General features: G+C 43.3%; 2 long non-coding RNA genes across 2 annotated transcripts; both read left to right on the forward strand.

The window, feature by feature from the left end:
* The first annotated feature begins 1567 nt into the window (after window positions 1-1567).
* LOC133425287 (uncharacterized) lies at window positions 1568-3781 on the forward strand. The gene is made up of 4 exons (XR_009770945.1): window positions 1568-1666; window positions 2427-2512; window positions 2745-2840; window positions 3565-3781. It is a non-coding gene; the product is annotated as an uncharacterized LOC133425287 (long non-coding RNA).
* Window positions 3782-11039: 7258 nt separating this feature from the next.
* On the forward strand, window positions 11040-12568 carry LOC133425285 (uncharacterized). Its single transcript, XR_009770943.1, has 4 exons — window positions 11040-11111; window positions 11288-11373; window positions 11639-11755; window positions 12377-12568. It is a non-coding gene; the product is annotated as an uncharacterized LOC133425285 (long non-coding RNA).
* Window positions 12569-16020: the final 3452 nt, after the last annotated feature.

Genomic DNA, 16020 nt, shown 5'->3' on the forward strand with positions numbered 1-16020 from the left:
GCCCTGGCAATCCCCGGCCACCCGGTCCGGGCCGGACACGTGGCCAGGAGGCCCTCACCCTACAGGCCAACGACCCCCACCCGGCGAGGGGCCAGCCTGCCTGGAGAGACAGAGCTGCCCCGGCCGCCGACGCGGGCAGGTGCACCCACCCCCACGAAAGTGGCCCTCCAAGACCAGAGGGGCGCCCCGCCGCGGAGGGAGCGGGGGGGACCGGAGACAGGCCCGGAGAGAGGGAACCCCCCAACAGGGCGACACTGCGCGGGCCCGACAACGGAGGGCCCCAGACCCAGGCATCCCATTCATTCATCCATTCACCTATCCGATATCTATAATAATAATATAATATACTAGACACAATAATGATAACAAAAATAATGATAATAATGTTATTAATAATCATCTTTGTATAACATAATATTAATAAATTATTACATTTTGTTGTCCTGCCAATGGAGACCCAAATCCTCCATGGCAGGATCCTTTCATACCGCATTCTCACCGACAAAGACGCACAATCACGCACCATTTCCCCCTACCCGGGGGGGTCCAGCACCGCCAGAAGGCACCCCAGGCTGCACGGCGAGCCCCGCCGGGCCCGGGTAGCCCGACCCACCTATCCCAGGCCGGCAAGGGAATGCGGGTGATGTGGGCCCCCCTCCCGACCCTGGTGTTGAGTGCATGTGATTAATCCCATAAAAACAGGGAGGGGGAGGACAGGGTATCAAGTTGACAATGATCCCCCCCCTCCAGAACTAGGTGTCCTTGTTAAATCTATTTATTAAATGTTGAATGTGCAGTGTCTACAGTGTTGTTAAAACCGTGAGGCGGGGAGTGCCGGGCCACGCGGGACAGTGCCCCCCACGACCCGGACCCCCCGCCCCTTCGCCTATGTGCGTATGAGTCGTGTAAGGTGGGGAAGGAGGGGGAGCGGAGGCCGAAGCCAGGAGGCAGGACCAGCAGAGCCGGCCCTGGAAGGATGCCCACGCTCCCCCACCGGCCATCCAGTAGACGGGGGCCGGCCCTCCGAGGCGGGCCAGGGCCCCACCGTACCTCCACGGGCGCCCCCGGCGCTGCCGGAGCCCCCAGACGGAGGAGGAAACGGTCCAACATCCACCCCATTCATACTGACAACTTAAGACATAGACACCTGAGAATGGTTCCACCCCGCCACCGTGCCCGCCCGCGCACCCCCCGGCCAGGGGAGGCCCGATCCCCGGACCCGGCCCCAACCCCCCTCGGGGCCACCCCGGCGGACACCCCAAAGGTCAAGGAGTCCCCACAGACGCAGAGGCACGCGGACCCTGCCCAGCGACGGAGGACCAAGGCAGCAATGCCCCCCCAGCGCAGACAGCCCACCCCACCCAGGCAGGGCCGGGCCCTTCAAGCAGGACCCCCATGCCCACAGCATTGCATCATCAAAGCCTCTATCAAATCATCAGACACAATGTTTCTGTGAATGTTCCTCTTTTTAAAGCCATTTTGTTGTAGTCAGTGTTTATTAATCACGTTGTGTCAGAAGGACAAAGGGCCGGCTCTTCAGGTAGATGCACGAGTATTAAAAGAGTGATCAGACTGTAAAGACAACACTTCTTTATTGAAGGCAGAGACGAACATTTTACATTCAGCCTCAGAAGACAAAGGTGCAACCCAACCCTCCGCTGTACAGGTAGAACACATTTTGACCAACATGCTGATTTTCTATTCCTTTTTTCTTAATGTATGTTTATTGTAGTGACTATTTTACAGTGGGAAAACCTGGCATCTTTTTCCCCCCGTTGTATTGGAGCTAATAGTTGCACACATAAATTGTATTTACCCCCTTAAAGAGGCTATAAGGTTGTTTTTTTTCTTAAGTTTTCTGGGTTTTTTTAGGTCCCCAAATGACTGGATTGATAAATATGTATTAATCCTCAGTCAGTTGGAGCAGACGGCCGTCCTCCCTGAGTCTGGTTCTGCCAGAGGTTTCTTCCAGTTGAAGGGGAGATTTTTCCTGGTGCTTGTTCTGAATGGGAGATTGTAACAATATTTTATTGGCTTTACATCAATTGGACTGATTTGGAATGACATGAATTGTAATGTTGAAGTGTTGATTAAATTGAAATGGTTCAAAATACAAAACAGAGATAAATTAGATTAGAGTTTGATGATATTGAACATTTTCTCTGCAATATGGACTCACGTTTTCTGATTTATATCGAACACTTTAATTGCATAACTTTCAGAACCTTACTGACTCTCAATCTTCATGCAGAAATACTTGCAGCCATTCAGACACCATCTATAAGTTTGAACCCTGACAATTTATCATTTTTGATCAGCATCCATCTCAACCCTTTCTCTCAGCCAGTTGTAAGGATGATGGAGTGGGTACAAATATCTCCATCAGTCCAGGATTGTGTGTCTAAACCAGCTGTACTTGTTTCCAGCTCTCAGGACCAGAGCCTGTCTTCTCCAGACTACAAGATGAGAACTGCAGTATGTGCCATCCTTCTCCTGATGCTTCTGTGTCAAGGTGTGTGGGATCCAGACAAACATTTATACTTGTCTCATAAGAGATTATTCTCTACTTTTTTAGTACGGTAGCTGTAATTGTCATAACATCCCCTGACACAGTAGGTCTCACCACTCCAACTTGTTACAGCAGTGATTATAGCACAGTTTCTCTGATTACTGTGGCTTTTGCAGCCACTGTATGAAAAGGAAAAAAATAGTGCAAATGCTTTTTTTTCTGTGTTGTGTCCCAGGAGAAGCTCTGAGATGCAAAAAAGTATTTGCAGATGGGAGTTTGAAAGAAACCTGTGAAGGAAGAAATGATGTGTGTGCTGCGATCGTGTCCAAAGGTAAGTCTTCTAAGAAAGTCCTCGATGGAGCTTAAATGTTTCCACTGGGGAAACCAATTTATGATTAATCAATTATCTAAAGCATTACAGAGATGTCAGGACAATCTATTTATAATTGAAGAGATCTCTTCTGAAAGAGTTTAGTGGAAGTGGAAGGAACATTTTTGTGTCTTTAATCTCATGTGAAATTAGTTTGACTGTTTAAGTTAGTTGAGTTGAGTTTTTATTCTCCAAAGTTTGACTTTGTACTGCAACATTTTTTTCCTTTTATGCTTAAATCATTTTCTATATTGAGCTGAAGAGAAGAGAGCCACAGATTTGTATTCATTTATGTTCAAGTTATGGTACAATGAATTCAGTCTAATCCAAACTATTTCCTATGTTGCAGGTTAATTTTAGATTCTGGAGAATGAAACTTTAGAACTTGTGAACTGCTGAACTGGAATATTGAGATAAATGTTGGAAAACTTAAAAAAAGAGACTTTATTCATAAGGACTGAAGGATAACTACACACAAGAGAGAAGATTAGGACATAAAAACCCAGAGTGTTGACATTTATCCCTTAAGTTTTGATGAAGGTTGACGTAAATATCCTGATATAACTGACTGCTGATTTCATTGAATGACTGAATAATGCTACACTGGCAGTTTCCTTTTAATCGAGTATGTTCACATCCAGAGTATAATTGAACACCATTATTTTTTTTATTTTTTTCATTTTAGTCGCCTCATTTCGTGGATGCATGAGCTGGTCTGAGTGCCGAAAATTTCCGTGGCCAACTTACAAAACAACATGCTGTGACACCGACCTCTGCAACTGAGCCTCTCCATCACCGGCTGGACCATCATCTCTGATCTCTGGAAGATTCTCTGTTGGATCCACTCTGTTGCATTCAGATGAAAGTGTGTTGGAGTTGTTCTAATAAAAGGAAAATGAAATAAGAGATGTATCTGTGCCCTGTTTTAAGTTAGCTTTAAACTTATGAACATCAGTACTTCAAAACCATGAAATAATAGTACTGTTAAATGGCAATAAAAACAATATCGACAATTTAAAGCAGCAACTGTGACGTGTCACAGACCTGCTGGTGGGAGTATTTTATTTATTTACTTTTTTGTTTGTTGACGCCATTTATCACAGGCTTAATAATGGTTCACTGATGGGGAAACATGCAAATGTGATCCATTCTTCAGTCGAAGGCACACAGAGATGGAGGTGTTCTCCTTGGGAGGGATTTGAAATTCAAATTCAAAAGTCTTTATTTCAAACATAACAATACAAAGTAACTGACATCCTTAAACACACTTAAACCAGGAATGCAAGAGACACATAATACTCGTGCATCTACCTGAAGAGCCGGACCTTTGTCCTTGCTAGCACGAGTAAGGTTCTGAAAATTATGCAATAAAATTGTGTTATCTTGACAAAAAAGTCAAGTCATGAACCGGCCCTTTGTCCTTGCTGACACAATGTGATTGGTCAACACTGACTCCAACAAAATGGCTTTAAAAAGAGGAACTTTCACAGAAACATTGTGTCTGAGGATTTGACAGAGGCTTTGATGAAGCAATAAAACGGACAAAAAATCACAACCCGTTCAAAACTTATGGCAGAGAATAGGGACTATCAAATGTCGACCAATCAGAAGAAGGGGCGGCGCTACTTTGCACCAATTATGGTCAAGGACTCAAAACCAAGTCCGATGACACCACCCACGACTCTTTATGTCATACCATTCAGAAGTTATGGCAGAAATTAGGACCTATCAAATATGGACCAATCAGATGAAGGAGTGGCGCGCTTTTTTGGCGTCTAGCGTCGCCACGGTAACACTTTTGACTGAGAAAAGTAATGCTCATTGTCGCAGGATCGGGATACACATTTTGATGTATAAAACACACCTGGGCCGAAGAATTGGCATAAATTGCGCCAAAATTACACCATTAATTCAAAATGTTCAGAATGGCCGACTTCCTGTTGGGTTTCGGCCATGGCACCAAGAGACTTTTCTTTAAGTTGTGACATGATACAGGTGTAGCGATTTTTGTGCATGTACGTCAAACCGTATTTTGGGGCTTGAGGCACAAAGTTTTCTAGGGGGCGCTGTTGAGCCATTGGGCCACGCCCATTAATGCAAACCATTAAATATCACATTTTTCGCCAGGCCTGGCTTGGTGCAAAATTTGGTGACTTTTGGGGCACGTTTAGGGGGAAAAAAGGCCTTCATTTCGTCTGAAGAAAAACAAGAACAATTCCTACAGATACAATAGGGACTTCGCACTGTCAGTGCTCGAGCCCTAATTAAAGCTGCAAGCAGTTTTGATTGGGCCTTCACATGCTTGGCGGTGTCTCCACATTACTGGGTCAATATCACTATAAAAAGTGATTTTGATGTCCACATCAAAGGAAACTCATCATCATCAAGAAGTGGTCGGCCCAGAACTTCCTGCACTTAAACCAGGACAAGACAGAGAGCATTGTGTTTGGGGAAACTGTGACGACTAGCTTTGGCGCCTTGTCCTCGTCTTTTAGTCCTTATGTCAGAAATCTGGGTGTGATTTTTGATGGTTTTTTAAAAATTTGACAGACAAGTTGATAATGTCGTTAGAACAGGTTTTTATCAGTTACGTCTCCTAGCCGAAGTGAAATGTTCTTTAAATCGTCACGACCTGGAGAAAGCTGTTCACGCTCTAATCAGCTCTAATAATTTTGGTAAATACTGTGTTTTGATGTAAAAAAAACTAAGGAAATGAACATCTCTTTGTCTGTTTTGACTGTGGGCTAGTTTAATTCCTCTTGGATACCCAGAAAATGGCTGATGATTCAATCATCATTTTAACACCTTGCTGGGCGATGCAATAACACCCAGGAAGTAATGACACATTTGAATCGCGCAAACCCGAAGCGCGCGCATGATGAGATGAGGTCTCTCCTCCTCCATTTTCACAAATTGATGAAACCAAAACAAACTAAGCAAACGTAATTCATTTGGTTAGATAGAGTCCAGTTACTACACTACAGAATAGCCTACAGTTCATTTGAATGGATGAAATTCGCGCTTCAAACCAGTCACTTACAGTCGCCAATCAGTGCAGTTGGTGCGTAGCAGCCAATGGAAGAAGCCCATATGCTGCACATGCTTGTTGTTGACAAGGCTATTTATGGCTGTTGAAGAAGCCTAACGTTACACTCCCGAAAAAGTGTCGGGTCTGACACATCCACAGCATTAACCGGCTACTGCCGTTTTTCTACATTAGCCGCCCTGGCGGTTATTTTGCATATTAGCCGGCTATTTTGCAAAATAGCCGTTTGGCCGGCTATTTTACATATTCACCGCCCTGCCGATTATTTTGCACATTAGACAGCTATTTTGCAAAATAGCCGTTTTTGTTAACCGTAACATATATAACACGACCAAGGATCCCATTGACTTCGCATAGTATTATATATCCATGGTGCTCCCATTAAAACCTCAATAAAACACTGCTAAAACAGCGTTAAAAACAAGCTTTTACAAACTGACATGTTACAAACAGTACCTTGCGCGACAAAAACTCATAATTTAGCCATTATAATAAAGAATATATAAATAATAATCATGTCATAATCCGTGTATATATCACGACAACGGTATCCATTGATTCGCATTGTACAATATCCGTGGTGCTCCCATTAAAACCTCAATAAAACACTGCTAAAACAGCGTTAAAAACATGATCTTACAAACTGACAGTAACAAACAGTACCTTGCGTGACAAAAACTCATAATTTAGCCACTATAACAAAGAATAATATATAAATAATAATAATGTCATAATCCGTGTATATGTCACGACCACGGATCCCATTGACTTTGCATGGTACAATATCCGTGGTGCTCACACGGAATTATACCACTTTCCGTGTTGGTACCACGGAAAATAGTGGTGAGAGGTGGTGGGCATTTCATGGATTTTTGTGAGATCAGGTTGCATTATATAAATAAAATTGAATTGAAAATTAGCAAACCTAGAAAATTATCTATGCATGCATGTGGAGAACAAACAAACTCCACCCAAAAGGGTCTTAAGCCAAGTTAATCTTTTTTCAACCTCCTCAGAAGTTTGATGGAATAAATGCTGCTAATCACCACTCCACTGTGCTGCTGTGAACCATGAAATGGTTAGAAAAGCTGCATTTGTCTTTATTGCAGCTGTGGATGACGGGGGTGAGTAGTTCTCTGCTAGTCGGATGGTCGGTGCTTCAATCTCAAGCCTCCATGATCTCTTTGGCTCCGTCAAAGTGTCTTTGGGCAAAACGCTGCAGCCTGCTTTACGTTGCCTGGCAACCAACCTGGGGTAAAGTCATTTGTTGTGTGGATTTTTGCATTAAAGGGGGAAAATTAGCTCACTGATCATTATAATAATGATGATTTTAGCCATTGTGCACGGCACCACTTTTTGTTTTTATATGCAGCTACAGCTACCACTTACCTTGCCGTTTTAACCATCTGAGGGTGAAGCTCGGCCAAAACTGGGTTATGTAAAAGTGCTACGATTCCAAGTAGACCAGTAAGACTTTTGAAATGTTTGTTTTGGATGAAATTGTGTAACTCTGTTACAAAACCATTATTGGTATTGGTTTTCTGAAACGGCTGCACCTGAAACAGATGATGTAACCCTCGACTGTTGGCTCTGATGAAAATGCGATTTTTGCTCTTTGCTCAACATTTCCACTGACTTTGTGGTTAACTGTTCTTTCAACGCTCGCATTCCATTTCTGATCTTTAATACATAACAACAGAAACATAAACAGGAACTTTTACATTTTCCATTGATAAATTAAAATGAGTGTATGTGTGTTTCAGGCATCAGAACAACTCTTCCTAAAAAAAGAGGAAAATTCTCGACGCGGACGAGTGAGCAACACGCCCGAACCCTCTAGGGCGGTCCGGGGGGCTCCCCCGGAAAATTTTGAAAAATAGACTCAAAAGGGTGCATTCTGGTGGTCTCAAAACTCCTTTGAGACCACCAGACCCTGGTCTCTTGTTTTTATGAAAAGGCAAATTTTTTATCCTTTTGCTTGGTTTGAATATTTTAGTGTTTTTATCTACTGATGTTTTAACTTATCTTGATTCTTATCTTGGAGCCGTCATTCTTGTTCTTTGTTCTTTTAGCCAAAGCACTGTTGTTACTTTATATTATGCTGTGTTGTTGAGTGTATGGTTTTAGATTGTATTGTATGAGGAGGCACTCACTGTGAACCAAATTTACCCAAGGGTACTATAAATAAATCTATGTATCTATCTATCTAGAAGGTGCGTTGAACAGAGTAATATGACTATTGATACAAAATAACAGAATGCATAATACAGTGTTCCATTTCGATTGCAAAATGGATGACAGCACAAATAAAGTTGAGGCAAAGATCTTGAATGACCAAGTCTGTCTCCCATACTCGAGCTGGTTGAGTTTGCTTTTAATCGAATAAAAATGTAAACGGTTGAACAACAATGGCACCTCATCCATGACAAGATTCCCTGACAGTCATGTCAAGCGTCAGGGAATGAGGCCACGTTCAGACTGCAGGTAAATCTGATTCATATCTGATTCCTTCTCATATCCGATTTTCAGGGCTGACTGTCCACACTGTTTTTAGCAAGTGTCCAAATCGGATCTGGCTCTGTTCAGACTGGGCCACATCATTGACTGATCTGACGGGTTGCCGTAGCAACGACGTCGGAGCGGAGGCGTCACCCAGCGCGTGTATTGTGTGAAGTCATGTAATTGCAACATCAAAAACAATAACAATATGGAGCCAGCTCACATGCTGTTCCATACCTGTAAAGCTGGGCATACACTGTGCAATATTTTAAATCGTTTGAGACTGCCCCATCTCACTCTAATCCTCCCGTCGGACCTCTGTTACTAGAACTCGAGGCTGGTTTTGGGGCAGGGGTGGGCTGTGCCCACCCAAACGTGCGTCCTGCCCACCCGATCAAAGGTTATGGGGATCCTTTATTTTTTTCTAATATTATATATATACAAAAATCCCCAAATATCTGTACCGTTTCTGATTGGGTCGGCACTGCGCATCCTTTTTAGACATAACAATGAACGCATACCGCAAAAGTTTCGGCAGAGGGACCCGACGTCCCAGCAAAATGAGAAACAGAGAAAAGTGTTCAGAACAAAACCACCAGCAAACTAACAAACCAACCAACAAAGCTCAGAGTTAACAAAACCAACCAGCAATGAACAAATGGCAGCCCGGCTCTCTAACCTCTCCTCCTGATGAGCTGACGGGCTGCACGTTCAGGCTCACAGCGTGACTGAAGGCTGATTTATGGTTCCGCGTTACACCAACGAAGAGCCTACAGCGTAAGGTACGCGGGGACCCGCAATGTACGTGGAAATGCGAGTCCGTTGTTTGGGGAATTTTTTTTTTTTTCCCCCGTTCCGCGGAAACCGCGGAAATTTTTTGCTGAGACCAAAATCCGCGGAATTCCGCGGATCCGCGGAAGATTCTGATGCCTGGTGTTTTAATTGTTGCTGAAACCCTTTTTTGTTGAACTCCTGCCTCTCGCTCTCCTGCATCTGGGTCCTCACCACACCAGTCCTGACAGAACGGAACCACCAGGATGGACCCAGCGGGAGAGAGTTCTGCCTTCTGGGACATCGTGTACCGGGAGGCAGAACTCACTATTCCTGGCACCTGGATGAGCTGGAATCCCTTTCCGGGGAACACGCCTGGCTTGGGGTGGCCCAAGGAGCATTCAGGCTCTGGAGCAACGACGACGGCGTCGATGCCAGCCCCAGCTAGCCGCTGTTCCGGCGGTGGTCTTGGGCGCGTCGTCAGTGGTGGTCCCGGATGCATCAGCCCCAGCTCCGGTGATGGTCCCGGACCCCCCGCAGCCAGCGCCACGGACCAGGGTTCCCCCGCAGCCAGCGCCACGGACCCGGGTTCCCCCTCAGCCGGCTCCTCGTATCCTGAGTTCCCCGCCAAGTCAAGGTTCCCCGCCAAGTCAAGGTTCCCCGCCAAGTCGTCCAAGCCCCCCGCCAAGTCGTCCAAATCCCCCGCCAAGTCTTCCAGGACCCCCGCCAAGTCTTGCCGGTCTGCCCGGCCTCGTGGGCGATCCCCCGGAACTGTCTCGCCGGTCTGCCCGGTCCTGAGGACGGCCCCCGGAACTTTGGCCGTATGTTGGCCTGGGCCCTCCTCCAGGCCCCCTCCACCCGCCCTGGGTGATCTGTCCATAGGGGACATCTGGGATCTGTCCCTTGAGGGCGGGGGGGTTATGTCAGTGGTTGACATTTCCCCCAGTTTGTGTTTCTGTTTTGCCCCGCCTGTCTTCCATCTGTCCTGATTTTTCGCACCTGTGTCTCGTTACCCCCTTGTGTAAATCTGGTCTTGTCTTTCCCTTGCTCCTTCTGGTTCCGTACTGTTTCTTTCCTCCTTGTGTCTTGCCAAGTTTTTGTTCTAGTGTTTTGATCCCTGTTTCCGTGTGACTTTTGATCTTGCCAAGCAGCGCTTTTGGTTTTTGGTTCTTGTCTTTTTGTAAAATAAACCCTTTTTTGTTGAACTCCTGCCTCTCGCTCTCCTGCATCTGGGTCCTCACCACACCAGTCCTGAAAAACTTAGCATTGTATAAATGTTTCACAATATATAACTAAGTGGTACACACTTGAATCAAAGATATATAACGTTATATAGATTCTACAAAGGGCTTTACAATGTGTTTCTCCTTTGCTCATGAACTGACCGTGGTGTAGCAGATAGAATATTCTCCAACTTTGGAATCAGGCTCATTATTCCTCTTTTGAATGTCTTTAGATTATTGTCTCCTCCTCAGAGCAAGTTACAATACATCTTTTCTTCCACAACAAGACTGAGGATCATGATCATGTGACCTTAAAGGAGTCACAACTGTCAGAGTGAAGAAAGAAAGCAACATCGTAACCAGAAACATGAAGAAAGTAATGTTGCCGTTATCAATGTTTATATTTGTCCGTTTTATTGCATCATCAAAGCCTCTATCAAATCATCAGACACAATGTTTCTGGGAATGTTCCTCTTTTTAAAGCCAGTTGGTACAGTAATTCCATATTTGTGTAGTCATTGTTGACCAATCACATTGTGTCAGAAGGACAAAGGGCCGGCTCTTCAGGTAGATGCACGAGTATTAAAAGAGTGAGCAGACTGTAAAGACGACACTTCTTTATTGAAGGCAGAGACGAACATTTTACATTCAGCCTCAGAAGACAAAGGTGCAACCCAACCCTCCACTGTACAGGTAGACCACATTTTCACCTACATGCTGTTTTTCTATTCCTTTTTTCTTAATGTATGTTTATTGTAGTGACTATTTTACAGTGGGAAAACCTGGCCAGTTCTAAGGATGATGGAGTGGGTACAAATATCTCCATCAGTCCAGGATTGTGTGTCTAAACCAGCTGTACTTGTTTCCAGCTCTCAGGACCAGAGCCTGTCTTCTCCAGACTACAAGATGAGAACTGCAGTATGTGCCATCCTTCTCCTGATGCTTCTGTGTCAAGGTGTGTGTGATCCAGACAAACATTTCTACTTGTCTCATAAGAGATAATTCTCTGCTTTTTTAGTACGGTAGCTGGTCACACTGATCTTACACATCAGTAATTACTGTCAAAATGTAATTGTCATAACATCCGATGATACAGTAGGTCTCACCACTCCAACTTGTTACAGCAGTGATTATAGCTGTTCCTTTGATTACTGTGGTTTAGCAGCCACTGTAGAAAAAAAAATAATGCAAATGCTTTTTTTTTCTGTATTGTGTCCCAGGAGAAGCTCTGAGATGCTATGTATGCTCCTCCTCAAGGGGGAGAGGACTATGCCAGCCTACCGGCTTACTACGCTGTATAAAAGGTTCTGACATATGTGGTGCCGTCTCATTCAAAAGTAAGTCCTATAAGAAAGTCCTCTATAGAGCTTGAATGGTTCCACTGAGTAAATAATGTATGAATAATCATTTATCTAGAGCCTTACAAAGGTGTCAGGACAATCCATTTACAGTATGAGGAGGTCTCTTCTGAAAGAGAGTTTAGTGGAAGTGAAAGGAACATTTTTGACATTTTACTGCAACATTTTCTGTTTTTGTACGTTTAAATCATTTTTATATGTTGAGCTGGAGAGATTATGACACAGGTTTCTATTTATTAATGTAGTTCCAGTTTGGTACAAAAAACTCAGTCTAATTCAACCTATTTCCTATGTTGCAGTTTAATTTTAGACTCTGGAGAATGAAACTTCAGAACTTTGGAATATTGAGATAAATGTTGGAGAACCTAAGAAAGAGACTTTATTCATAAGGACTGAAGGATTAGTACAAACATGAGAGAACATTAGGACATAAAAACCAAGAGTGTTGACATTTATCCCTTACGTTTTGATTGACATAAATATCCTGATATAAACTACTGCTGACTTAATTGAATGAGTGAATAATGCTACTCTGGTTGTTTCCTTTTAATCTAGTATGTTCACATTCAGAGTATAATTGAACACCATTATTTTTATCAGAATCAGACATCTCATTTCGTAAATGCATGAGCCGGTCTCGGTGCCGCGGCTATCAGACGCCAGATTTTGAAACAACATGCTGCAGCACCGACGGCTGCAACTGAGCCTCTTCATCACCGGCTGGACCATCATCTCTGATCTCTGGAAGCTTCTCTGTTGGATCAGCTCTGTTGCATTCAGATGAAAATATGTTGGAATTGTTTGAATAAAATCAAATCAAATAAAAGAGATGGATTTGTTCACTGTTTCAATCAGTTAGCTTTAAACGTCTGAACATCGGTACTTCAAAACCATGAAATATTAGTACTGTTAAAAGGCACTAGATGGGATCAGAACATTATCGACAATTTAAAGCGGCAACTGTGACGTGTCGCAGACATGCAGGTGGGAGAATTTTATTTATTTATTTTTTCGTTTGTTGACGCCATTTATCACAGGTTTAATAATGGATCACTGATGGGGAAACATGCAAATGTGATGCATTCTTCAGTCAAAGGCACACAGAGATGGAGGTGGATGGATTTGAAATTCAAATTCAAAAGTCATTATTTCAAACATAACAATATAAAGTAACTGACATCCTTAAACATACTTAAACCAGGAATGCAAGAGACACATAATACTTGTGCATCTACCTGAAGAGCCGGCCCTTTGTCCTCGCTAGCACCATGTGATTGGTCAACACTGAGTACAACAAAATGGAACTTTCACAGAAACATTGTGTCTGAGGATTTGACAGAGGCTTTGATGAAGCAATAAAACGGACAAAAAATCACAACTTGTTCAAAAGTTATGGCAGAGAATAGGGACTATCAAATGTCGACCAATCAGAAGAAGGGGCGGGGCTAATTTGCACCAATTATGGTCAAGGACTCAAAACCGAGTCCGATGACACCACCCACGACTCTCTATCGAACCATTCAAAAGTTATGGCAGAAATTAGGATCTATCAAATATTGACCAATCAGAAGAAGGGTGTGATGACATCACCCTTAACTCTGTATGTCATACCATTCAAAAAATATGGACCAATCAGATGAAGGAGGGATGCGCTTTTTGGTGTCTAGCGTCGCTACGGTAACGCTTTTGACTGAGAAAAGTAATGCTCATTGTCGTAGGATCGGGATGCACATTTTGATGTATAAAACACACCTGGGTGCACGTTACGGTTCGGGCGAAGAAAGCGGCCGAAGAATTGGCATAAATTGCGCCAAAATTACACGATTAATTCAAAATGTTCAAAATGGCCGAATTCCTGTTGGGTTTCGGCCATGGCACCAAGAGACTTTTCTTTAAGTTGTGACATGATACAGGTGTAGCGATTTTTGTGCATGTACGTCAAACCGTATTTTGGGGCTTGAGGCACAAAGTTTTCTAGGGGGCGCTGTTGAGCCATTGGGCCACGCCCATTAATGCAAACCATTAAATATCACATTTTTCGCCAGGCCTGGCTTGGTGCAAAATTTGGTGACTTTTGGGGCACGTTTAGGGGGAAAAAAGGCCTTCATTTCGTCTGAAGAAAAACAAGAACAATTCCTACAGATACAATAGGGACTTCGCACTGTCAGTGCTCGGGCCCTAATTAAAGCTGCAAGCAGTTTTGATCGGGCCTTCACATTCTTGGCGGTGTCTCCACATTACTGGGTCAATATCACTATAAAAAGTGATTTTGATGTCCACATCAAAGGAAACTCATCATCATCAAGAAGTGGTCGGCCCAGAACTTCCTGCACTTAAACCAGGACAAGACAGAGAGCATTGTGTTTGGGGAAACTGTGACGACTAGCTTTGGCGCCTTGTCCTCGTCTTTTAGTCCTTATGTCAGAAATCTGGGTGTGATTTTTGATGGTTTTTTAAAAATTTGACAGACAAGTTGATAATGTCGTTAGAACAGGTTTTTATCAGTTACGTCTCCTAGCCGAAGTGAAATGTTCTTTAAATCGTCACGACCTGGAGAAAGCTGTTCACGCTCTAATCAGCTCTAATAATTTTGGTAAATACTGTGTTTTGATGTAAAAAAAACAAAGGAAATGAACATCTCTTTGTCTGTTTTGACTGTGGGCTAGTTTAATTCCTCTTGGATACCCAGAAAATGGCTGATGATTCAATCATCATTTTAACACCTTGCTGGGCGATGCAATAACACCCAGGAAGTAATGACACATTTGAATCGCGCAAACCCGAAGCGCGCGCATGATGAGATGAGGTCTCTCCTCCTCCTCCATTTTAACAAATTGATGAAACCAAAACAAACTAAGCAAACGTAATTAATTTGGTAGATAGAGTCCAGTTACTACACTACAGAATAGCCTACAGTTCATTTGAATGGATGAAATTCGCGCTTCAAACCAGTCACTTACAGTCGCCAATCAGTGCAGTTGGTGCGTAGCAGCCAATGGAAGAAGCCCATATGCTGCTCATGCTTGTTGTTGACAAGGCTATTTATGGCTGTTGAAGGAGCCTAACGTTACACTCCCGAAAAAGTGTCGGGTCTGACACATCCACAGCATTAACCGGCTACTGCCGTTTTTCTACATTAGCCGCCCTGGCGGTTATTTTGCATATTAGCCGGCTATTTTGCAAAATAGCCGTTTGGCCGGCTATTTTACATATTCACCACCCTGCCTATTATTTTGCACATTAGACAGCTATTTTGCAAAATAGCCGTTTTTGTTAACCGTAACATATATAACACGACCAAGGATCCCATTGACTTCGCATAGTATTATATATCCATGGTGCTCCCATTAAAACCTCAATAAAACACTGCTAAAACAGCGTTAAAAACAAGCTTTTACAAACTGACATGTTACAAACAGTACCTTGCGTGACAAAAACTCATAATTTAGCCATTATAATAAAGAATATATAAATAATCATGTCATAATCCGTGTATATATCACGACAACGGTATCCATTGATTCGCATTGTACAATATCCGTGGTGCTCCCATTAAAACCTCAATAAAACACTGCTAAAACAGCGTTAAAAACATGATCTTACAAACTGACAGTAACAAACAGTACCTTGCGTGACAAAAACTCATAATTTAGCCACTATAACAAAGAATAATATATAAATAATAATAATGTCATAATCCGTGTATATGTCACGACCACGGATCCCATTGACTTTGCATGGTACAATATCCGTGGTGCTCACACGGAATTATACCACTTTCCGTGTTGGTACCACGGAAAATAGTGGTGAGAGGTCGTGGGCATTTCATGGATTTTTGTGAGATCAGGTTGCATTATATAAATAAAATTGAATTGAAAATTAGCAAACCTAGAAAATTATCTATGCATGTGGAGAACACACAAACTCCACCCAAAAGGGTCTTAAGCCAAGTTAATCTTTTTTCAACCTCCTCAGAAGTTTGATGGAATAAATGCTGCTAATCACCACTCCACTGTGCTGCTGTGAACCATGAAATGGTTAGAAAAGCTGCATTTGTCTTTATTGCAGCTGTGGATGACGGGGGTGAGTAGTTCTCTGCTAGTCGGATGGTCGGTGCTTCAATCTCAAGCCTCCATGATCTCTTTGGCTCCGTCAAAGTGTCTTTGGGCAAAACGCTGCAGCCTGCTTTACGTTGCCTGGCAACCAACCTGGGGTAAAGTCATTTGTTGTGTGGATTTTTGCAT

This window comes from Cololabis saira, chromosome 24 (assembly GCF_033807715.1).
Source record: "Cololabis saira isolate AMF1-May2022 chromosome 24, fColSai1.1, whole genome shotgun sequence".
NCBI classification, from domain to species: Eukaryota; Metazoa; Chordata; class Actinopteri; order Beloniformes; family Belonidae; genus Cololabis; species Cololabis saira.